This window comes from Chelonia mydas, chromosome 2 (assembly GCF_015237465.2).
Source record: "Chelonia mydas isolate rCheMyd1 chromosome 2, rCheMyd1.pri.v2, whole genome shotgun sequence".
NCBI classification, from domain to species: Eukaryota; Metazoa; Chordata; order Testudines; family Cheloniidae; genus Chelonia; species Chelonia mydas.
The window spans coordinates 125,522,001-125,548,555 of record NC_057850.1 but is presented as its reverse complement, the minus strand read 5'-3'; the positions used below and the strand labels follow the sequence as shown (position 1 = coordinate 125,548,555).

Genomic DNA, 26,555 nt, shown 5'->3' with positions numbered 1-26,555 from the left:
AACAGTGCATTTTGGTTGAAGTGCTTGGGAAATGTACTCAGGTTGCAAGGGCTGGTGCATGTCCCCTTTCCTTTGTAGAAGTGGGTACTCAGTAATAAACTTACACTGGTCAGGCTTCTGACCAGGGCAAGATGGTACAGCTCTGGGGTCCTAGGCTGGGGAGCTGGGGAAATTGGCTGGAGCCTCTCTATTGTTACTTCATGAGTGGCTGGCAAAAGCATTCATATAACTCAGCTGGGAGTGTCCCTGTCTGTGGATATCTGTGTAAGTGCAGTAACTGGAGAGGTTTACAGCTTGTCACAACATCATAGTGTGAGATGGAGCCCAGGTTGGTAAGCCAGAGTGCTCAGCGGTACCCCAGTTCCAGGCTGTACCCCAGGGACCAAAATTGTGCACACTATTCTAAACATAACCTTTCTAAACTACTCTCTCTCATTTTCTCCAACTTATATAAGGCCACTTGAGTTTTTTTTTTCCTTAAGGCCACTGCCAAGCCTTATTCTTAAAATTTAACCACCATTAATCGATAATCATTATTCTTATTTTCAACTAAATGGCACCGGAACTCTTTCGCTCTTTTTTCTTTGTTTCCCACCTCTGTTCCCACTTACTTTGTTTTCCAACTGTAGTGTAATTGTCCCTCTTCAGTTATAATTACTGGCATTTCTATGGCTTTCATTACCTATAGTATCCTTGCTTATGGATCATGTAGGTGTCATGTTACAGAAAAGCCTTTTTGGGTAGTTGGTAGCATGGCAGGTGTACCACAAGCCATCAGGAGAGTGTAAATGGCACTTTTGGCCCCATTAGTTTTAGTACCCAGTGTATTCCAGGAAATATTCATCTATGAAAAAAAAATCACCATTAGGGTTGGCAGAAAGGAAAGGCTGCAAATGCATACTCCTGTGGAATATTCTGTGCCATTGCTCATGCACAGAATTCATGTACTTTGCAGATTCCCCCTCCCCCCCTCCCCCCCACACAATAATGCATTCTGCTGTAGAGATGCTCAAATTACACCTTTTGCCCACCAGAGGCTGTTGTGGCACCAACAGACAGGGAAGTTGGCAAAGGGTCGGAGCAGCCAGCCATGGAGAGAGAGGGGAAAAGGCTGCCTTCTCACAATGCCCTGCCTCTGGAACCAGGTGAAGAGGCCTGGGATATAGAATCATAGAACGGGAAGGGACCTTCAGAGGTCATCTCATTCAGTCCCCTGCACTCAAAGTAGGACTAAGTATTATCTAGACCGTCCCTGACAGGTGTTTGTCCAACCTGCTCTTAAAAATCCCTAATGATGGAGATTCCACAACCTCCCTAGGCAACTTATTCCAGTGCTTAACCCCTCTGACAGTTAGGAAGTTTTACCTAATGTCCAACCTAAACAGCCCTTGCTGCAATGTAAACACATTGCTTCTTGTCCTATCATCAGAGGTTAAGAACAACAATTCTTCTTCCTCCTCCTTGTAACAACCTTTTATGTACTTGAAAACTGTTATCATGTCCCCTCTCAGTCTTCTCTTCTCCAGACTAAACAAACCCAATTTTTTTCAAACTTCCCTTATAGGTCATCTTTTCTAGACCTTTAATCATTTTTGTTGTTCTTCTTTGGACTTTCTCCAACTTGTCCACATACTTCCTGAAATTTAGCATCCAGAAATGGACACAATACTCCAGTTGAGGCCTAATCAGCACAGAGTAGAGCAGAAGAATTACTTCTCATGTCTTGCTTAGAATATTCCTGCTAATACATCCCAGAATGATGTTTGCTTTTTTTGCATTACACGGTTGACTCATATTTAGGCTGTGATCCACTATTACTCCCAGATCCCTTTCCACAGTACTCCTTCTTAGGTAGTCATTTCCCATTTTGTATGTGTGCAACTGATTGTTCCTTCCTAAGTGGAGTACTTTGCATCTGTCCTTATTGAATTTGATCCTATTTACTTCAGACCATTTCTCCAGTTTGTACAGATTGTTTTGAATTTTAATCCTATCCTCCAATGCATTTACAACCCCTCCCAGCTTGGTATCATCCACAAACTTTATAAGCGTACTCTCTATGCCATTATCTAAATCATTGATGAAGATATTGACCAGAACCAGACCCAGAACTGATCCCTGTGGGACCTCCCCTCGTTATGCCCTTCCAGCTTAACTGTGAACTACTGATAACTACTCTCTGGGAATGATTTTCTAACCATTTATGCACCCACCTTATAGTAGCTCCATGAAAGTTGCATTTCCCTAGTTTGTTCATGAGAAGGTTATGCGAGACAGTATCAAAAGCTTTACTAAAGTCAAGATATACAACATCTACTGCTTCACCCCGATCCACAAGGCTTGTTACCCTGTCAAAGAAAGCTGTCAGGTTGGTTTGACACGATTTGTTCTTTACAAATCCATGCTGAGTGTTACTTATCACTTCATTATCTTCTAAGTGTTTGCAAATTGATTTCTTAATTATTTGTCATCTAGTCCAACCCCCTGCTCAAAGCAGGACCAATCCCCAATTTTTGCCCCTGATCCCTAAACGGCCCCCTCGAGGATTGAACTCACAACCCTGGGTTTGGCAGTCCAATGCTCAAACCACTGAGCTATCCCTCCCCAGTACAGAACTTAAGCTGACTGATCTGTAATTCCCCGGGTTGTCCTTTTTTTCCCTGTTTATAGATGGGTACTATATTTCCCCTTTTCCAGTCTTCTAGAATGTCTTCCATCTTCCATGACTTTTCAAAGCTAATTGCTAACGGCTCAGTCAATCAGCACCTTGAGTATTCTAGGATGCATTTTATCGGGCCCTGGTGATTTGAAGACATCTAAATTGTCTAAGTATTTTTTGTCTTGTTCTTTCCCTATTTTAGATTCTGATCCTACCTCATTTTCACTGGCATTCACTATGTTAGACTTCCAATCACCACCAACTTTCTTGGTGAAAACTGAAACAAATAAGCCATTAAGCACCTCTGCCATTTCTGCATTTTCTGTTATTGTCTTTCCCCTCTCATTGAGTAATGGGCCTGCTCTGTCCTTCGTCTTCCTCTTGCTTCTAATGTACTGGGGGGGGGGGGACACCGTGGGTCACATGGGGCTGCTGGGGGGGTCACATTGATTGGGATTCAGAAGGGCTAGTGGGAGTGAAAAACTGGGGAGTGGACACAAGAGCTAGTGGGATGACAGCACTCAGTGAGGGGCTGAATGGGAGTATGGGTGCAGCGCCACATGGGGAGATGGGGGAGAAGAGGTGGCTAAATGGGGGTGCAAGGACACATAGGGATGGGGCAGACTGAATGGGAGAGACTAGGGGTCAACCAGGGTCTGCATGGGGGAGGTTCCTCAACTCCCTAAAAATCCCTCCCCCTCCCACATTCAACAACCCTCCAGGTTCACTCCAAGGCTCCTGCCCAGCAATTACTTCCCTCTCCCACAGCTTCTCCATTATCCTTGACTCCCCCAAGCCTTTTTCACTGCTTCTGAGGGGTGCAGGAAATATGTTTCTTAATTGTAGCTTAAATGAATTATTACTTAGAGTTCAGTATTAATATGCCTAGTAAGGAATTTATTTGTCAAAAAACATTTCCTGAATCTTTGTTGTTTTCTGTATTGTTACAGACATACTTCCTCACAAATATTTTGAAATAAATTACCAAAATAATTGAAACTGGTGCGATTTATATTGTGTTATTTTGACAAATAAGATATGCAGAATTTTAAAATATTGTGCACAAAATTTTTAAATTTTTGGCTCAGAATTCCCCCAGAAGTAATCATTCCTGAAATGTCCTCCAATTCTTCTCAAGTTGCAACTCCACATTTAACCCCTTGCATCCCTCCGAAGCCTGCATTCCTTAGTGGCCCTTTCACCATTATTCCTTAATCTGCCTGTAGTTTGCTAGCATAAGTATTACTTCTGATCCACTGAGTGGTCTCTATTAGGATGCACCCATCAGGAACTGACTTAAAAGGATATTAAGAACATGTCTAATTGCCCCTCAATTGGACTATTCACTTGTCTGGCTCCTTATTCTTCCAGGATGACCTGAAATACTCTCCTGGGCTTTAAGGGTCATTCCAACATACAGGGGGCACCTAGAGAGGAGATGGCAACCTCATTACATCATCATACAATTTAATTACCTTAATGTTCAATATTTCTTCTAAACAATAGATTTTACAGAGAACAAAACATCTTCTAGTTCTGATCTGTGTGACATTCCACAATTCAAACTATATCTTCCTTAAATGCTTTCCCTCTGTATTAATATCCAGCCATATCCATTTAGCCACTCATGCAGGTCAATACTGATACCACATTTACTTACACCAAATTAGAGATTCATTTTCATTTTATTAAATGCTTTACTAAATTCCAAGTAAACGGCATCCACCTTTACACCATCAGCTCCTTTTATTAGCTTCCTCAAAAGTGATAAAAATGTCATGATCGTATTTTTTTAAATTCATACTATATTTAAATAAATTATAACTCCCTAGATGTTCTTTCTCTCTCGCTCTCTCTCTTTTTTTTAAAACTACCAGTTTACTTTGATGTCTTCTGCTCAATTTCCTTCAATGCTCATCTCATTCTGTCAGAATTTGCTTTGGTGAAATTCAACATAGTTGTTTATCTCCTTTCTGTTATCATTTTAACCTTTATTACTAACTTAACTAGATTACAACCATGATTGCTTAAGTAATATTAATAGTGCTTAGCGTTTATATTCTTCCTGATAGAGTATTTTCAAAGCTCTGTATACATTTTATTACTCTCAACACCTTTGTGAGTTTGATGAGTATTGTGATTGTCAATTTACATGTGGAGTAAGTGAGGCATATAGAAGTGATTTGACCTGATCAACCTCTCATAGCAAGTCAATATGTATTCTTCCTCTTCCCAAAATATTTTGTATGCACTCAGCATAAGCACCCAAATTTCCTGAAGCACACACTTATGTACATACGGAAACACATAAACCTCAAAATACACATGGCACAAGCAATTACATCAGGATTGCATTTGCCTCAGAAGAAAACATGCAAAAGTGCATGCCTACATTGGAAAGTTTGGTGAACAATGTGTAAGAAAGGAGGCCCTGAACTGTTTCAGCTCTACATATTTCTTACTTAGCTTATTCTTTCTATTCAATGTGCTCCAATATGTGTTTTTGTATTACATATCATTAATCTATTTTAAGCAATAAAAGCCTTTTAGAAAAAAAACAATAAAAGCATTTTCATAACATACAAAAAGGGGTGGGGGGCGCTGAGGGATCTATTTTCCTCCACAGTTGTTTTTGGCAGAGAAGAATAAGGTCTTGTTGCATGACCGCCTATTCCTTATCATGAAGCCACATGAACAATTATTCCAAATGGGAATGCATACCAGTAATTTTACTATAAAAAAAAAAATCTTGCATCCATTACCTAGTTCTTACTCAGACAGGGCAACCAATTGGTTTCCAGATCTACTGATTTCTAGTTCCAGCTTGTCCCCATTTGTATAGGTAGACCACAGGGCTGGGTGCACTGTGGAAGCACTATGCTTACCCCTCAGTGTGTATTGATTTAAATCAAAGTGATTTACATTACTGATTTTAATTATGATTTAAATCTGCAAGCAGGAAACATTGATTTAAATAATCAATTTTAATTGGGTTTTGCATTTGAACTTTTTATTTTCCTAAAGAAAGGATGATTTTCACTAGTTGGTAACCATTAAAACATGTTACCAAGTATCAGAGGGGTAACCGTGTAGGTCTGTATCCATAACAAGGAGTCTGGTGGCCACCAGACTCCTCATTGTTGTTGTTTTTAAAACATGTCGATTTGCAAATATAGCCCTTACACAGTATCTTCCTGGCTAGCAAAAAGAAGCTTCAAATTTAGTGCCAGTATATACTTTTATTTAAGCAATCATATAGTTTATCTTAAATGTATTAAGATTTAATTTTTTTATGTTAGAAAATGGTGAATTATGCATTCTGATTATGTGGTGTCAAACTCTATTTGGATAGAAATCAATTGAAAATGTAAGAAAATAGCATTTTTATTAGTAGTATGATTATTAATTAAAATTACCTTAAATGTGCTGGATACATAGAAAAAGTTTATCAAATGCATTACATTTAAAACTGATTTATTAAACAAAGGAAGTAATATCTGTAGTTAGTGAATTGAACTGATTGTTTCTGGTCACTATGTCCTTCAAATTTTCAGAACTAGTAGATCTCATCTAACTTTTTATTCATAGTTTGGAAGAGGAGCTTTTCAGCATTTTCATCTCTCAATTGGTTTCTTAACTTGAAGTGAACTAATCATTGAACTGAGCTAGCTGAATAAACTGAAATAAAGAAAATATTCTCTCTGTACCTGCAGAAGAGGTTACTGCTATCAAAAGCTGGTTCAGTACTTTGGTTCCAACTTGGGTGCTTACCCCATGACTTCCATCAGTTCAGTGGTTTGACTTTCTTTAAAACTTGACAGTAAATGTCTTGCTTCATATTATTTTTTGTATTTAAAGGATTTTAATAGAGTATAATAAATTTAGGCCTTAACGTAAATTGTCAATTTCAAATTTAATTTTAAATGGGCATTTTTAAAAAATGAACCTGTATTTAAACAAACAAACAAAAAATCATTGTTTTGTATCCACCCTGCTAGCCCTTGGGGTACAAATATGGGAGTGACTGGTATAATTCTCTATTTGCTTTCTTTGGCCAATGTGAGGAGCAACAATGATGAGCTCTATATCCAGCCACTACTGCTAGCCATGAAGTCTCATTAGTATGGAGCTTTGACAGGAAATTGTTTAAAGTAGGGCAGCGGTTCTCAAACTGTGGACTGTGACCCCCTTTTTAATGGAGTCACCAGGGTTCTCTTAGACTTGCTGGGGCCCAGGGCCAAAGCCAAAAACCAAGCCCCACCGCCCAGGGCTGAAGTCTAAGCCCCACCGCCCAAGGCCAAAACCGAAGCCCAAGGACTTTAGTCCTGGGCGACGGGGCTCAGGTTATAGGCCCTCTGTCTGGAGCTAAAGTCCTTGGGGCTTTGTCTCCCCTGCCTGGGGCAGTGGGGCTTGGACTTTGACTTTGCCCTGCCACCCATGGCAGTAAGTCTCAGGCAGGCTCAGGCTTTGGTCCCCCCTCCTGGGGACATGTAGTAATATTTTTTGCCAGAATGCGGTCACGGTGCAATAAAGTTTGAGAACCCCTGAAGTAGAGAAAACAGTCATTGCAGAGCAAGGCTGGCTCAGAAGTCACAGAAAATAATTGTAAAGAAAGGACAATATCATGCCCCCAAGATCCACATGAGGTTGTGACCTTGTGCATGCATTAGCCACTGCCACAATATCACTATGCCTTTTCATCGGAGGGGGAGGTCCATAGGATAGAAAACTTCAGGGAAAGAGTTGGGCTGGGGACTAGGAATGGAAACCTTGGCATTGAGTAGGGCAAGGCTGATAAACACATAATTGACTCCTCTGCCCCTATGGAGATGACCCAAGCAAAAGTAATAGGAGTCTGGGTCCATACTGCCTTTCCAACAGAGCCCTTTCTATGAAGCAAAATCTTTTGAGGGTGAGTCTTGGTCAAGCAGCTGCACTGGCAGAGTGGGGGAGTTGGCTGCTGAAGTATACGCTCATGCAGCATATGGGGCTTTTATATGAATGCCTCTGACCTTCTGTTGATCTGCCTTTGGAGCATAGGGGCAAGAGATGAAGCGAGGGGATCAACAGGATTTGTGGGTGGGGCCTCCCGCCTGTTTCTTGTCCATTCTCATCTCTTCTCTCTTCTAGCATTTTCTGAATTTTCCAAAAATTCCAGGCCTAATCCTGGAAACAGCTGAGCTCCCTGAAGTCAATGGGAGCTGGAGGTAGCACAGTACCTACAGGATTTGCTCATCAGCATGCAAGTTCAAGCCATTAGTCTCTTGACCATGACAGGTCTCACTCCCATTCTCTCAGATGGATGTCATTCTCAAACCTAAGGACACAGAAGCTGGATTGAGGCTGCATATTTAAAATGCCAAAGGGCAAAACAGGGAGCATATGATGCACAAAATGCCCTGCACTGAGGAGCGACTCCTCATTTAAACTCCTAAAAAATGAGGCATGAAAACAATCAAGAATGGGAAAATACTCTAGGGTGAGACACATGAACCAACAGCAACATTAGTGGGGAACAGGGGTGGGTGGGTTGTTGTGTGTGTTTATTCAGAAGAACAATGTTCCTCTGTCCACTTAGGACAACAAATAATTTGAATCTAAATTATATATTAACTCAAAAAACATGAGGGAACTGTTTAATGCAGAATTTTATGTTTAAACATTTTTTATCAGCTGCACAGACAAAAATTCTGATATAATAATAAGACAAGACTTTCAGCAGATACACATTTTAAAAAGATAAACAGTCATGTTTAACTTTTTAGACACATCCCATCCCCCTCATGGGTATTTTACTGTAAGTACTGATTTTCCATTACCAACACTCTCCACTCCTCATTGTTATCTGTGTATATAGGGTTTTTAAAAGGTCATCTGCATTTGATAAAAGAAATACCCCTAAAGCGCCAGACTTTAAATTGCTGTTGAAACTGCAGGGTTTTCAGCTATTTATACATTTATAACTTTAAACAAGGTATATGTTGAACATTTCTGAAGCTTCCTTTTTTATTATGCTTTTAATTCCTGGAGTGAATGACTGTATTGTGATGAAGTGGACTCTGCTTTTCCATAGCTACAGCTACGAATACATATCATCTCAATTTAATCAGTTTTTTACTTTTTAGAAAATCCTTTTGTGACAGGCAGACATCACTTTAAAAAGAAAGAAAAAAATATTTCCTTAGACACTAGTTTAAAGTATGAATATTGTTTCAGACAGACTTCTTTCTTTCCTAAAGGAAAGAAAAGCTAGCCTATAGAAACACATTATCGTTTAAAAGTCCTTGGTTGGAAACCACCCAACAGGATTGCAAGCCCCTAGCATGATGGTAGCTAAGTACATTTCACTGATGATTAATTCTCTTGTATGTCTGGTGGAAGGGTGCCACTATCTACACACAGTCTTCACTCTAAATCTCCCTGCCAGCTGATCAATGGAATTACATTTTGTGCTGGCACTAGACTGATCGTCTCATTTAGAAATGAGATGCTGCAATGCCAGATCAATGCTACTGGTCGGTTATGAAGGAAAATTTTAGAACATTTTAAAATAGTTTTCTTATAGGGATGAAAGAGGCAAATGGCAGAAACCCTAGAGTAACAGTTAGTGTGACTATGTCAACTTTTGTATTTCATTATCAGTTAATTTACTAACATACACAAATCTATATTCAGTAGGTAGTTTACTACGTCATTAACATCTCTACCCCTGAAAACATGTCTTCACAGTTCAACTAAAACCATCTATCATTTACACTGTGCTCATCACCATAGTATGTGTATCCCCAAGATCTCACACTCTCAGACACATCCTGCCTATAGTTTGGAATTTCAGTATCTGATCCTGCAAGGTGCTCAGCATCTCTTGTTTGCTTTTTTTAAAACAAAACAAACAAACAAACAATGGCTTGCACTCCAAGTGCATATACAGTATAAAAAACATACAAAATTTAAAGGTAAAATCAGTTTAAATAAACTGTCCCTCACCTACCCATCAAAACTAACAATTCCCTATATAACCCAATTACACTTCCTGAATCTGAATCGATCAATCATGTAGGGTGCCGTAAGCTTTTAATATTGATCCAGGCCATGAAGGAAGTCTGCCAAACAATTAGCGGGGCCATCGTGTGATCAGACTACTAAAGGAGCACTGAAAGAAGACAAGGCCATTGTAGAGAACTTAAATGAATTCTTTGCATCGGGCTTCATTGCTGAAGATGTGAGGGAGATTCCCAGACCTGAGCCATTCTTTTTAGGTGATAAATCTGAGGAACTGTCCCAGATTGAAGTGACAGTAGAACAGCTTTTGAAACAAATTTATAAACTAAACAGTAATAAGTCACCAGGACAAGATGGCATTCATCCAAGGGTTCTGAAGGAACTCAAATATAAAATTGGAGAACTACTCACTGTGGTGTGTAACCTATTGCTTAAATCAGCCTCTGTACCAGATAACTGGAGGATAGCTAAAGTAATGCAGCTTTTTAAAAAAAGGCTCCAGAGGTGATCTTGGCAACTACAGACTGTTAAGCTTAAATTCAGTATCACACGCATTGGTTGAAACTACAGTAAAGAACAGAATTATTAGACACAGATGAATATGATATGTTGGGGAAGAGTCAATCTATTAGAATTTGTTTGAGGGGATCAACAGACATCTGCACGGGGGTGACCTAGTCTATAGTGTGCTTGGACTTTCAGAAAGCCTTTGGACAAGGTCACTCACCAAAGGCTCTTAAGCAAAGTAAGTAATCATGGCATAAAATGGGAAGGCCCTCTAATGGATTAGTAACTGGTTAAAATATAACAAACAAAAGGTAGTATAAACAGTCAGTTTTCACAGTGGAGAAAGATAAATAGTGGGGTTCCCCAAGAATCTGTACTTGGTTTAGTTCTATTCAAGTATTGATAAATAATCTGGAAAGGGGGGTTAATGGTGCAGGTGCAAAGTTTGTAGAGGATACAAAATTATTCAAGACAGTTAAGTATAAAGCTGACTGTGAAGAGTTACAAAGGGATCTCACAAAACTGGGTGACTGGGTAAGAAAATAGCAAATTAAATTAAATGTTGATAAATGCAAAGTAATGTGCATTGGAAAACATAATCCCAACTACACATAAAAAGTGATGGGGCCTAAATGAGCTCCCACCAGTCAAGAAAGAGATGTTGGAGTCAATGTCGATAGTTCTCTGAAAATATCTGCACACTGTGCAGTGGCACTTAAAAAAGCTAACAGAATGTTAAGATAATGCCACTATATAAATCTATGAACACCCTAACTCAAAAAGATATATTAGAACAGGAAAAGGTGCAGAGAACCACAACAAAAATGATTAGGGGTATGGAACAGCTTCCATATGAATAGAGATTATAAAGACTGGGATTGATCATTTTAGAAGAGAGCCAACTAAGGGGCTGGGGAATATGACAGATTTTTATAAACCCATGAGTGGTATGGAAAAAAGTGATTAAGGAAATGTTATTTACCCCTTCACATAACACAGGAACCAGGTGCCATCCAATGAAATTAATAGTCAGAAGGTTTAAAACAAACAAAAAGGAAGTACTTCTTCATATAAGACGCTGTCAACCTGTGGAACTCAGTGCCTCTGGGGATCTTGTGAAGGCTAAAATTATAACTGTGTTAAAAAAAAAGAATTAGATAAAGTTCAAGGAGAATAGGTCCATCAATGGCTATTAGCCAAGATGGTCAGGGATGCAACTCCATGCTCTGGGTGTCCCTGAACCTCTCTGCCAGAAGCTGGGAACGGATGACAGGGAATAGATCACTCAATAATTACCCTATTCTGTTCATTGTCCCTGAAGCATCTGGCACCCTCCAGTGTCAGAAGACTGGATACTGGGTGAGATGTACCATTGGTCTGTCCCAGTATGGCCATTCCTATGTTCTTATTCTGGCAGACTGATGGAAGAGAGGAGGAAACTGAGTTTGTGAAGACTGTACTAGTGCTTGTGAATGTTTTGCACTAGGTGAAGTGCCTAAATGGTCTTCAGATATAGAGAATGCAGGGCCAGAAAGCAATCAGATGCTGGAATAACAGCCCTTAAGGGCTCTATGGCATTTACAGGATCTCTAAGATTGGTCTTGCACTGAGAACTAATCCATCCAAACTTCCAGACAACCTAAATTAAATGCAAGGAAACTTTGTGCCCCTGACCTAGCAGCTCAGAGTTTCTCCCTTATACTAAGTTGCCTTCTGGGAGAAAGTCTATTAGCCTTCTAGCCACCTTCCCTACAGCATTTGGTTGAGTGTCCTCCCTTCCCTCCTAGCTCTTCAGCAGCAGCTGGTTGGCCTGTTCCCTATCCTACTTTTCCAGGTGCATGGTGAAGTAGTATACCATCCACTCTTCTTAATATAGGTCCAATAGATTTATGTGGGAGTTGGCTTACAGTCGATATATATATAAAAAAAGGAGTGCAGGATAGCCAATCATCCCTGATGACACCACATATGTGCTTGTTGGGGACAGCTAAAGGAGAACCCTAGGTTTCTCCTCCCAGAATACTGGTGAAAGCAAAGGAGGAGTCTGGGCAGACTCATGGGAGTCTCATGGCAGACAATCGGCTGAAATGAAATCTAGTGTCATGTAAAGTTGCCTGGTTTTGGATGCAACTAGAAGTTTTGCAGATTTCTGCCAAAGTTAGTGGTGTATCTGAAAAGAGTTTTGCAGGAGGCCTGAGATCATTTGTATGGTTTCTGTTTCATTTAGCATGTGTACAGAGCTCTATTTAGTGTTTTATCTTTCTTTGAGATCATTACTGCAAGATATCAAATATTTGGCTGTTTTATTAGAACAACATTGGTCAAATGATATTGGAGCACTGTTTTCCCTATACCACTGATTAACAGACTGAAGACAAACAAGTTAAGAAATTATTACGGTAACTCTAGTAGGCTGTGGCACAGCTTACAAAAGCGAATAGTGGACACACATGCTATTTAAAATAAGACTGGACAAAGCTCTGAAAAATAAACCATTGGGAACAATCCTGCATTTTTGGGGGAACAGAATTAGATGACCAAAAAAAATCTTTTACATATCTACAGTGTTATGACACTATGCTATGATACAGCATGCACAGTGGATACTAACTGTCCTGTAAGTTTTGCAGCTGCATCTTCCTATTTCTGCTTAAATTCATTTTACCATCTGTAACATTATTGGACGCATTTCTGAACACTAACAAACTCTGCCCATTTATATTTTGTGTTTTATTGGCTGTAAACAATGGATCGTGTAGTTTGTCCTGGATGGAAGCTGGAGGCAAGTAGGTAAGTATAGCGGTCAGTAGGTTTCCGGTATAGGATGGTGTTTATATGACCATCGCTTATTAGCACAGTAGTGTCCAGGAAATGGACCGCTTGTGTGGACTGGTCCAGGCAATGCCCCTCTGCCATGTACATTGGCCAAACTGGACAGTCTGTACACAAAAGAATAAATGGAAACAAATCTGACATCAGGAATCATAACATTCAAAAACTGGTAGGAAACACTTCAACTTCTGGTTTCAGAGTAACAGTACTCAGAAAAGGAGTACTTGTTGAACCTTAGAGACTAACCAATTTATTTGAGCATAAGCTTTCGTGAGCTACAGCTCACTTCATCGGATGCATACTGTGGAAAGTGAAGTTTCCACAGTATGCATCCGATGAAGTGAGCTGTAGCTCACGAAAGCTTATGCTCAAATAAATTGGTTAGTCTCTAAGGTGCCACAAGTACTTCAACCTCTGTGGCCACTCAGTAAAAGATTTAAGGGTGGCAATTTTGCAACAGAAAAGCTTCCAAAACAGACTCCAATGAGAAACTGCTGAGCCTGAATTAATGGTGAAGTATTCAGAGTAGTAGCCGTGTTAGTCTGTATTTGCAAAAAGAACAGGAGTACTTGTGGCACCTTAGAGACTAACAAATTTATTAGAGCATAAGCTTTCGTGAGCTACAGCTCACTTCATCAGATGAATTCAGTGGAAATTACAGTGGGGAGATTTATATACATACAGAACATGAAACAATGGGTGTTACCATACACACTGTAACAAGAGTGATCACTTAAGGTGAGCTATTACCAGCAGGAGAGCAGGGGACGGGGGGAACACCTTTTGTAGTGATAATCAAGGTGGGCCATTTCCAGCAGTTGACAAGAACGTCTGAGGAACAGTGGGGGGAATAAACATGGGGAAATAGTTTTACTTTGTGTAATGACCCATCCACTTCCAGTCTTTAGGTGTTTTCAGAAAGATCACCTATGGATTGTAGTTTCCACAGGAAGTCAGTGGTGTCTCGAAGATAGTTGGGAGTACTGGTAGTGTAGGGCCTGAGGAGGGAGTCTACATAGCCAGACAATCCTGCTGTCAGGGCGCCAATGCCTGAGATGATGGGGCATCCAGGATTTCCAGGTTTATGGATCTTGGGTAGCAGATAGAATACCCCAGGTCAGGGTTCCAGGGGTGTGTCTATGCGGATTTGTTCTTGTGCTTTTTCAGGGAGTTTCTTGAGCAAATGGTGTAGTTTCTTTTGGTAACCCTCAGTGGGATCAGGGTGTAATGGCTTGTAGAAAGTGGTGTTGGAGAGCTGCCTAGCAGCCTCTTGTTCATATTCCGACCACCAATAATGTCACGGCAAACCTGGTGGCTGAACTTTGTGACTTTGTCCTCACCCATAACTATTTCACATTTGGGGACAATGTATTTCTTTAAATCAGCGGCACTGCTATGGTACCCACATGGCCCCACAGTATGCCAACATTTTTATGGCATTTTTATTTTTATTTTTAGAACAACGCTTCCTCAGCTCTCATCCCCTAATGCCCCTACTCTACTTGTGCTACACTGATGACATCTTCATTATCAGGACCCATGGAAAAGAAGCCCTTCAGGAATTCCACCATGATTTCAACAATTTCCATCCCACCATCAACCTCAGCCTGGACCAGTCCACACAAGAGATCCACTTCCCGGACACTACGGTGCTAATAAGCGATGGTCACATAAACACTACCCTATACCAGAAACCTACTGACTGCTATTCCTACCTACATGCCTCCAGCTTTCATCCAGACCACACCACACGATCCATTGTCTACAGCCAAGCTCTACGATACAACCGCATTTGCTCCAACCCCTCAGACAGAGACAAACACCTTCAAGATCTATCAAGCATTCTTACAACTACAATACCCACCTGCTGAAGTGAAGAAACAGATTGACAGAGCCAGAAGAGTCCCAGAAGTCACTTACTACAGGACAGGCCCAACAAAGAAAATAACAGAACGCCACTAGCCATCACCTTCAGCCCCCAACTAAAACGTCTCCAACGCATCATCAAGGATCTACAACCTATCCTGAAGGATAACCCATCACTCTCACAGATCTTGGGAGACAGGCCAGTCCTTGCTTACAGACAGCCCACCAACCTGAAGCAAATACTCACCAGCAACCACACACCACACAACAGAACCACTAACCCAGGAAGCTATCCTTGCAACAAAGCACATTGACATCATCATAGGACCTAACCACATCATCCACACTATCAGAGGCTCATTCATCTGCACATCTACCAATGTGATATATGCCATCATATGCCAGCAATGCCCGTCTGCCATGTACATTGGTCAAACTGGACAGTCTCTACGTAAAAGAATAAATGGACACAAATCAGACGTCAAGAATTATAATATTCAAAAACCAGTCGGAGAACACTTCAACCTCTTTGGTCACTCGATTACAGACCTAAAAGTGACAATTCTTCAACAAAAAGACTTCAAAAAGAGACTCCAGCGAGAGACTGCTGAATTGGAATTAATTTGCAAACTGGATACAATTAACTTAGGCTTGAATAAAGACTGGGAGTGGAAGGGTCATTACACAAAGTAAAACTATTTCCACGTTTATTCCCCCCCACTCCCCACTGTTCCTCAGAGGTTCTTGTCAACTGCTGGAAATGGCCCACCTTGATTATTACTACAAAAGGTTCCCCCCCACCCCGCTCTCCTGCTGGTAATAGCTCACCTTAAGTGATCACTCTTGTTACAGTGTGTATGGTAACACTCATTGTTTCATGTTCTCTATGTATATATAAATCTCCCCACAGTATTTTCCACTGAATGCATCCGATGAAGTGAGCTGTAGCTCACGAAAGCTTATGATCAAATAAATTTATTCGTCTCTAAGGTGCCACAAGTACTCCTTTTCTTTTTATAGGGAAGTAGATACCATTAAGTTGGGTTTGAATAGAGACTGGGAGTGGCTGGGTCACTACACATATTGAATCTATTTCCCCATGTTAAGTATCCTCACACCTTCTTGCCAACTGTCTCAATGGGCCATCTTGATTATCACTACAAAAGTTTTTTGTTTGTTTGTTTGTTTTATTTGTCCTGCTGATAATAGCTCATCTTAACTAATTAGCCTCTCACAGTTTGTATGGTAACTTCCAACTTATCTGTATGTATATATCTATCTATCTTACTATATGTTCCATTCTATGCATCCGATGAAGTGAGCTGTAGCTCACGAAAGCTTATGCTCTAATAAATTTGTTAGTCTCTAAGGTGCCACAAGTACTCCTGTTCTTTTTTCATACTACTGTTACATTCCCCCTTCTTGCACACGCTGTCACTTCTACTCTGTGATATTCTGTTTACTGATTCTTGCTTCTTTTGTGGTGTATTGAAAATTGTGAAAATTACAAGCTGTCATTTTAAATTTGGGGGGTTTTCCTGCTCCTGCTTGCAGGCTAAGGAGCTCTGCAGGGAAGTGTGCAATCTGGGCCTAGGAGTCAGTTAACTGGTAGACAGCCTAGGGTAAGGTGGGGTGAGTTTTGTCTTTATGTTTTAGGGAGAGCCTGCCTTGTCTCTCTCTGTTTATGGCTTCTTGCACTTTATCATTTTTATTTCTAACAAATAAAGTAGTGTTATGTTGCAACCTTCCAACAAGAGAATTCTGTGTTTTATCTAACTTCTCTGTGTTATGCCATGAAACATAACACTTTCTATTCTTGCATAACTACTGGTAGGGTTGTCAACAGTCCTTTATTACAAGGGACGACCCTGATTTTTCCACCTCTGTACAACAAGGTCGGGAGTTGCTGAGTGCTGCAAAAAGCAGCAGGAAATACCCCTAGCAATTGTAGATGAGTACTGATTATTAATTAATAATACATAATATATTAATAATAATAGTAATAGGCGGAGAGGTCGGGCAGGGGTTCTTGGAGAACAGCCCCTTATTTTTGAAGTACGTTGGTAACCCTACCTACTGGCCTAGTCAGATTTTCTTGTGTCATATATTGGGTATATAAACATTCCAATTTGTGCCATAACTAATCCACCGGAGGTGTTGGGCCAAATCCTGCTCATTTTACTCACATGGGTAATCTCCAGTGACCCAAGTGGTGACTGGTTGTGAGAGATATGTAGAACTGGGTGGAAAAAATGTGCAGTAAAGTGAGGGGGAGAAAATCCAAAAATTGAGGTATTGCATTAAAATGTTCATGTTTTTCCTCAAAAGTGAAGGGAGAGGGGAAACCACAGTTATTTTTTCCCATGGAAAAATATGCAAGTTTTTGCCTAACATAATTTTTTGAAAAATTTCAATTTGATCCAAGGTTTGCTTCTGTCCCTTTCCTTTATATATGTATGTATTTTTGGTAAGAAACACCATGTCTAAAAAGGTGACATTTCACCCTTAACTAAATTCACCAAATTTTCAAATTTTGCATGTGGGAATTCATGAAGCAAAAACAGATTGTTTTGGATAGCCCTTCTGGGAGACAGACACAACCGAGTAGAGTTTCCTGGATTATGAGTATCCTATGTGATCCTATAACACCAGCTACCATCTACACATGAAGAGAATAGGATAAAGAGCTAAGTATTCTATTTTGTGCTGCAAAGTCTGTCTCATAAATTCAGGGGCAGACAGGATGTGCCTTTCAACACTTTGCCTCAAAATCTGAGGGCATCAATTTATTAATATATGAAACAAAAATATTTTCAATACCTACTCAGGTTAAATCATGTTGAACTGGAAACTTCTTAAACTTCATCTTTAACTAATTGTTAATTCTATTCAGCAGAATTAGGATAAAAAGTACTGTAAGATTTATTCCAACAAACTACATCCTATTCTGTGCACTCCTTTAATGTAAACTAATTGAAGTTGTAAGTGATTTGCTTTCCTTCTACATTTGTGAGTGGCATTAGTGCTGATATAAGAAAAGGACAGATTAATAGCAATGGTTAAACCAAGCATCAAACTGTAAGTCTGCCAGAAAAACTCCCACTAATGCCTTACAGTACCAATTACAACAGCTGCATCATTCCACTCTTTCATTCCTCTCAGGAAGAAACTGCCAAGTGTCAATCTATCTGGTAGCTTTTTGTTCTACAAAGGAGAACTAGGATTAGACTATCAAACTCATCTTCACTTGAGACTTGAACAAGATGTGAACCCACACCTGTAGAGATGAAATTATATTCCACTTACCCACTGTAAAATATTTAGCCACCATAACTTTATGAAGTTAAACTAATTGCATAATTAAGTTGAAACACAGGAAAAGCTCCTGTCCTGAACCTGTAGCTGTAATGTTTTCCCCTATGCATTCTTCTGTGTATGTTAATTTATCTTTTGTGATACAGTGTACGTATAATAGCAGGAAAAAATGAAGAGTTTTTCAAATCATTTCAGAACATTCACTATCGGTGTTCCCGTACACTTAATTACTGTGAACAGGTTGTAGTGTGCTGGGGAAAAGTTGTTACAGGTGGCATAGATCTGTTCAGTACACACCCCCCAAGTTTGGGGGAGGGGAAAGAGAGACCTATCTTTGAATACGAGTGTGAATTATGATATTCTTGACACACAAAGGTACTTCCTTAAGAGGAGAATTGTTAGAACACTACTTTTGGTTCTGTAAGAAAAAGTCATTAATTTTTTTCATCAGGTATATTCAGGATTAATCCAATTTTGTAGAACAAGCTTGAAAATGACTCAGGTCTTGTAACAGCACCTCTTTCTTAAAAATAAATAAATAAATAAATTGCACCTGGCACTAAAACAAAGGAGGAAATAAAGTAGGAATCAGTCTTTGGATACATTAAGAGACTATATTAAGGTCATATTACCCTTTCACCACGGCTAAAACAGAATAGAATTCTTAATCATTATTATAAGGCAAAAAATCTAGATAAAATGTCCTTGTGTCTGTTAGAATTTTAAACTTCAATTGGCTCAATCTCTGAGTCACCTCTCTGGAATTATGAAAAGTTGCTTTGTTGTAGGCTATTATCTCCTATGATAGCATTACGAAGATATTCCAGTAGATTCTACAATCCGTATATAAATCGTATCCTCCTATAATGCCTTCCTTTTCTGGGTCTAATGTTCTCTAGTTTTCCAGAAAGGATAGTGTTTGATAATGGAAACAAAAATATAGCTTTGTCATAAATAAACCACAGTGTAGTATCACCTTCACTATCCATTTCAACTAGCACCCACAAGGTGCTAGACACCATACAAATAAAGGAAGGTCTTACCCTTCCCCAGAGAATTTACAATACGTAGTACAATGTTATTGGAAAAAAACAACACAATTATTGAGGGTTTTTGTTTTTAAAAAAATATCCTTTGTTAAAAAAATTAAGTCACTTCATATTTAGTAAAACCCCAGAATTACTGCAATATATTCAGAGCTGTTGTGTCTATCTCAGTAGGTCACAAATGTACTTGAATAGCTGCTTTCTTAACATTAATTGGTGACATTTTGGTTCCTACTGAGTTAGGCATATCCTGTAACTTGCTCATGATAATCTAGGTTACATTCCTATAACATTCTTCCAGTTGTATTTTCTGGAACTGGCTTAAATAATAATAAAGGCCGCAAAACAAGCAATGTGCAAACTGCATTCTGAACTTCACTCATGGGTTGGAATGGTTTAATTGGATATTATGATATTCAGCAGTCTTCAGGCTCCCTCTCAGTTGCTAGAGATATGGGTGCATGCTAAGAGACGTGATTTACCACAGAGAATTTCACCCATGAGTTTAGGAAGCTAACAGCTTTGATATCACAGTCATGAAGAATCTGGTACTTCAGAGTCTGCATTTCTGCTGAGCATCTCACTGCTGCAGTCCTTATATTAATGGCATTTAATTGCTTATGTTAAACACTTACTTTGACATTCTGCCCTTGGCAAACATTTTTCCTACATTCTTGGCCAATTTTAATTGAATGATTTGTTTCCATCTTACATTCCTCTTCACATCCAGACCTCCTGACCCCACTCCACACAAACTCTGGGGAAACTAGGACCCAAGGGGTGTCTCCCCTTCCTATGTGGCCTTGGGGGAAAACTGCAAAGAGGAACCAGCCAGAGACTCCAGCAGCAGAAGCAGCTTCAGACACTCAGAGAACTTTCTACGGCGTTGACTGGACTGTCTCTGCCAGTCAGCTGACTGACCGTTTGCTCCAACCTACTCCCTCACAACATCTTCATCTCAGCTTCAGTCCACACCTGCCCCTTGTACCTTCATCTTTCTTTTCTTCAACTTCCCATCTCCCTTCCCTTTTCTTTAGCACCTCCTAACTAACCCAACACACACACAATATTGTGGAACATCACATTGTTCAGTCTGCTTGTTCATTCTACCCCTTCCCCCACCCTGTGTCTGTCTGGTCTATTTAGATTGCAAACATTTCAGGGCAGGAACTGTTGGCTACTCTGTTTGTATAGTGGCTAGCACCATAGAGACCCATTTGGGGCGATCTTTGGGCTCTACCACAATAAAGAGGAGTAAAATGTATTTAAGAAATAAGGCTTCATTCCTCTTCCCAGCCTCAGCCATGAACCTTGGAAGGCAGATATGAATGTATGAACTTTATAAAAGCTGAAGGCTTCAAAAAGAGATCTGAACTGTTTATTCTCTGTCTGTGTTTTAGAAACAGGGGTTAAATAATGACACTTTTTTGTTGTTCTGTTCTTTATAGGGTGGTTGGCTCTGTAAAGCACCATAGAATGCATCTGATGTAGAAGGTGGCTTTTCAGAAATATACTTTGATATATTTCCACTGCCTTTCAGGTGGGATGTTCTGAATGTGCAGACTGGATTTATCCTTCCTTATCTTTAATTGCCCTTCAAACCTCTTCTCAGTTCTGCCCCTCTCTACTTATTTTCTCTTGTCTATTACCATTTTACCTCTCCCTGCTCTGATCCTTCAGCCAGCCTCAATAAGCTGTTTGAATCTCCCCTCACAACCACCTTTGTCACTTTCCTTACACTATGGAAAATTCTTCCTGTACTAGCCCATAAGACCATTATTGTCTTCCTCTTCAAATCCCTCCACAAGACCCATTTCTACTATTGTGCCCAGACGAACACTGACAACTAACAATGCTCAGATAAGGGGCAGTGGGGGACAATAGACACTTTTTTAAAAAAGTTTGATTGTTTGTATTTTATCCCTCTCCCCCAACTCAATATGTGGCTTGCTGTCTCCAGTTGTGAACACCTCAGAGCAAGGATCTTGTCCCTTTCTCCCTCTCCACCTTAATGCTATACTGTCACAGTTCTAGTGGCAGAAATGAAAACGGTGGAGGTGCCAGAACTGAAAATGCCTCTATGTAGAAAAGAGGGAGTTGCTAGCAAGGCTCTCTCTTTTAGGTGCTCTTAACTTTTAAATTTACTCCACACTTTTATCTGCAATAGTCCAGAACATTTGGTCTTCGGGCATGCTGCAGGCCTGTTTATTTCCTCAGGCCTTTTGGGAGGTAAGAATATTATGATGGGTACTCTTTGTGAGTGAGGTGGGGTATTGTGCAGAACTGTTTTCATTACCAATCATGTATGTTCTGTTTGGAATGAGGACGTGCTGCTGGCTTGGCTATGCAATTGTGTTTTTAATTCATGGCAAGAGTGCCTTGAGGTTGCGTAGGCACTTTAGAAAGATGTATTATAAACAGAAATAAATATAAAAAAAAAGTCTGCATAGCACCCAGCACGTTTTGGGTGCTCCTGTAAGTACAAGCAACAAATAATAGTCTTTAAAGGTCAGCATTGAAACTACATCCACACAGAGAAATAAATAATAAATGGAAATAGTGGCTGACAAAGGCAATTTAATCAGATTTAAGTTTCTGTCATTCTTGAACTCCTTCTTCCCACTAACAGTTCCTGGAAATTTTAATAAGTGTTGCCTCCCTCAGAAAAAAAATGTCAGTTTGCATTCAGTATATTCCCCAACCTTTAAAGAAAAAAGGGCTATTATAATTATTTTCTCTTCTTTTTTTCATGAACTTTAATCTTTCAGCCACAGATGCAACAATGATGCTTCATTAGAGAACTAAAAGGGAAATAAATATTTAAAGAAATTACTAGGAATGTCCTTCCCCACATAATTTCCCAAAATAAAGGACTTTGTAAGTGAATTTTAATAGAAACTGGGACTAAAAAAATTATAATAAACCAACTTAGCTACCAACTGCAAGGTGTTAATCAGAATCTTGATTATTAACACTAAGTTCCACTTACAAATAAGCTACTGTCTGTCCTGAGAATTTTACCACCTCTCAGCACCATACTTTTTGGGTGTTAATGAGGAAGAAACATACCGCTTCCTTCTTTGAGTGCCACTACCTCATTATCCCTTGGTCCATTTACAACTCATTTTTCTGCCTATTTCCTGGCAAAAATTAGATGTCTGTTGTAAATATTTTGAACTGACATTTCTAGATGTTATGAGCCCAGTCCTGCAATACTTATATGAATAGTTCTACTGTCTTCAGCTGAATGAACCACATAAGTATGGGATGCAAGACTAGAATCAGGGTAAATTTTTCCACAATATCGTTATTTATACACGTCACATCTGAAAATGGGACATAGGCATTTTTGAAAATGTTACATCCTGTATCAATCTGGTCAGTTTCCATCACTATAGTATGTAAGGGTTTTAATGTACTGTATAATTTAAAAGCACAAATTCTGTCTGGAAGGCCCATTTTTCCACCCAATGATCCCTGCACAGTTGTCTCCTAAATTGGGTATTTTAAACGCAAATATAGCTGGACTTGTCTGCAACTTCATACAAAGGACTAAAGTTATGTAAAGCTTTTATATAGCAACTAGGGCTGTCAAGAAATTAAAAAAATTAATCGTGATTAATCACACTGTTAAAAACAGAATACCATTTATTTAAATATTTTTGGATGTCTTCTACATTTTCAAATATATTTATTTCAGTTACAACACAGAATACAAAGTGTACAGTGCTCACTTTATATTTATTTTTATTACAAATATTTGCACAGTAAAAATAAAAGAAATAGTATTTTTCAATTCACTAAATACAAGTACTGTCAATCTCTTTATCATGAAAGTTGAACTTACAAAAGTAGAATTATGTACCAAAAATAATTAAATTCAAAAATAAAATAACGTAAAACTTTAGAGGCTGCTAGTCCACTCAGTCCTACTTCATGCCAAACAATTTTGGTTACAATTTGCAGAGATAATGCTGCCTGCTTCTTGTTTACAATGTCACCTGAAAGTGAGAATAGGTATTCACATGGCACTGTTGTAGCTGGTGTTGCAAGATGTTTACGTGCCAGATGCATTAACGATTTATATGTCCTTTCATGCTTCAACCACCATTCCAGAGGACATGCGTCCATGCTGATGACGGGTTCTGCTCGTTAATGATCCAAAGCAGAGCAGACCAACATATGTTCATTTTCCTCATCTGAGTCAGATATCACCAGCAGAAGGTTGCTTTTCTTTTTTGATGGTTCAGGTTCTGTCATTTCCGCATCTGAGTGTTGCTCTTTTAAGAATTCTGAAAACATGCTCTACACCTTGTCCCTCTCCGATTTTGGACAGCACTTCAGATTCTTAAACCTTGGGTTGAGTGCTATATCTATTTTTAGAAATCTCATATTGGTACCTTTCTTTGCATTTTGTCAAATCTGCTGTGAAAGTGTTCTTAAAACAAACATGTCCTGGGTCATCATCCAAGACTGCTATAACATGAAATATGTGGCAGAATGCGGGTAAAACAGAACAGGAGACATACAGTACTCTCCCAAGGAGTTCAGTCACAAATGTACTTAATGCATTATTTTTTAATGTGCATCATCAGCCTGGAAACATGTCCTCTGGAATGATGGCCAAAACCTGAAGGTGCATATGAATGTCTAGCATATCTGGCATGTAAATACCTTGCAAAGCTGGTTACAAAAGTACCATGTGAACGTGAGTTCTCACTTTCACATGACATTATAAATAAGAAGCAGACGGCATTATCTCTTTTAAATGCAAACAAACTTGATTGTCTTAGCAATTGGCTGAAAAAGAAGTAGGCCTGAGTGGACTTGTAGGCTCTAAAGTTTTACATTGTTTTGTTTCTGAGTGCAGTTTTATCACAAAAAAAATCTACATTTGTAAGTTACACTTTCACGATAAAGAGATTGCACTACAGTACTTGTATGAGGTGAATTGAAAAATACTATTTTTTTTGTTTATAGTGCAAATATTTGTAATAAAAATAATAATATAAAGTGAGCACTGTACACTTCATATTCTGTGTTGTAATAGAAATCAATATATTTGAAAATGTAGAAAAACATCCAAAATATTTAATAAATTCCAATTGGTATTCTATTGTTTAACAGCACAATTAATCAGGATTAATTTTTTTTAGTTAATTGTGTGAGTTAACTGCGATTAGTCAACAGCCCTAATAGCAACACAATACTAAGGCCAGGATTGCAAAAAATTAAAATGAAAAATAAGGAAGTTAAGGAACCTGAGCCTATTTGTAGTTTCTAATGTAAGCACATAATGTACAAGCTCTTATAAGACAGCCCTACAGAATTTAATAGAAAATACATACCTGCTATATTATTTCATAGGATGGCTGGGAAAATCTATGGAAAGGATTATCACTCTATTAAATTATATAAGTCTGCAAGAATAACTCTCATAGAACCCTATTGGTTTCTCCCCTATTATATTTCATAGGATTGTTCTATAAGAATGTGGTTTTGGACTAAAATCAGCTGAAATTTGTTTTATGTGTTGGATTCCATGAGACTGAGGCTCAAAATGAAACTCTGGGGGCTCTGAGCCCAAAGTAAGACCCCAGTTTTTCATTGGTACCTGCACCTGTGCAGATCGCCAGTGACATCAATAGGACTCCATACAGGCACAGCTGATCCCAGTGCAGGACTGTTGTTTAAATCTTCTGAGTTTTGCACATGTATCATCAGGACCCAAGTCAATGAAGATAACTGAATCTGTGTTGTCAAAGTTTGTGCATGGCTGTATGATGCTCAATTTGTCATGGGATTCTGCAGCACAAAAGCCCAACATTTTATATTGAGAGAGAGAGAATTGGCCTATTTGAATTCATAAAACCTTTATAATCCAGCATGTTATATTGTATGACATGAGATTATTTGAGTCATGAACCTTAATCTGAGGAAATCAACAAAACATGATGTGGATATTACCCAGGGTAATGTGGTGTAATTAAATCTTTTCAGAACAGGCACCCACAGACATCACACAAATCTCAATTTTGGTTGCTTCTCAATTCATTTGTTGTTTAACAAAAGCAAAAATGTAAGGCCTCAGCTGGTGCTTTCTCAAACAATAGTTACTGATTAGTGGTACAGCCAAAGGAAGGAGAGAGCCTCCATTTTAATGGACCAAATTCCGACTTCATGTAAGCTGAGAAACCAATAGCTAGGAAAGGAAATGTGAGAAACCAGTTGCTCAGAAGGGAGCTATAGTGCCTGACTCCCAGAAATCCAAAGAGTCAACGGAATATAGGAACTCTCTCGGTTTTGTCTTTGATTAACCATGGGAATTCAGTCAAAAGAGAGTTGAGAAAGAAAGAAAGAACGTAGTCAATGCATTTTTGCACCTGCTCCATGCATGGCCTCTGCACTACGCTGATTACTCTCACTTTGGGCAAGTAATTTGCATTTATATAAGGATTCATTAGCAATTGCTTTGGATGAAAGGGGGAAAGACAGGAAGATTTTGGTTGAGCAAGTTGCTGTTTTACTTTTAGTAGCTGCCTATAATAAAATTACTTATTTGAACATTTTTCATCCCTAGAACTGCTGCCATTCTTCACTTTTTGTTATTCCATCTATTCCTTCAGCATGGGGTTCTGAAATACTGGGCCAAGTTCTGCACTGGCAGACTCAGTACAACCATCCTGACATAAAAAAAAAAATCGGACTATATCAAGAGCAGTCAACACAGATAGTGGCCCATTAATTTATGCTTTAATTTGGGAGTACAGAATTCTTTTCTTGGTGTCAGTAGCATTAAATTCACAATTTCATTCCTCATATTTATTTTCCATCACGTTTGTTAATGACATTCATCCTCTGCAATTTATTAAGACAAAGGGAGCACTGGAGGAGGGAGGCCATTTTGTGTTTGAAAGAATTGTGTACAAAGAGTACAGACAGAGGATAGGAGTCCACATGCATTTGCATGAAACTGAAAAAGGTCAAAGAGAAAAAAATATGAAACAGAATTTTAGAAAGAATTTTAAAATACGAGATTCAGAAATAGGAGAGAAAAGTAGGTCGCTTGTGGTGGTAGGAATGCTGTGAAGATCACACAATAATTTGTGAAATACACTTTAGCTTGTTTCAGAAATTTGTATGTTTCTAAATAGTTTTTAGTAACTCTTTGCATTATTACTTTTAGAGATCGCCAATAGAGCAGATAAACAACTTGTATGGTGTTGCCTGGAAAACCAACCATTCAGCTAGGAGAATAAGTCACTGTAGTAACTTGAGAACAGTAGTAGGACAAATATATAAGGATGTAATGGAGAAATATCAAACCT

The 26,555-nt window shown here is 39.1% G+C and overlaps 1 protein-coding gene across 5 annotated transcripts in view; it reads right to left on the bottom strand.

Moving 5' to 3' along the window:
- CDH10 (cadherin 10) overlaps nt 1-26,555 on the bottom strand; it is a 152,422-nt gene that overhangs the window by 71,843 nt on the left and 54,024 nt on the right. The window lies entirely within an intron of this gene.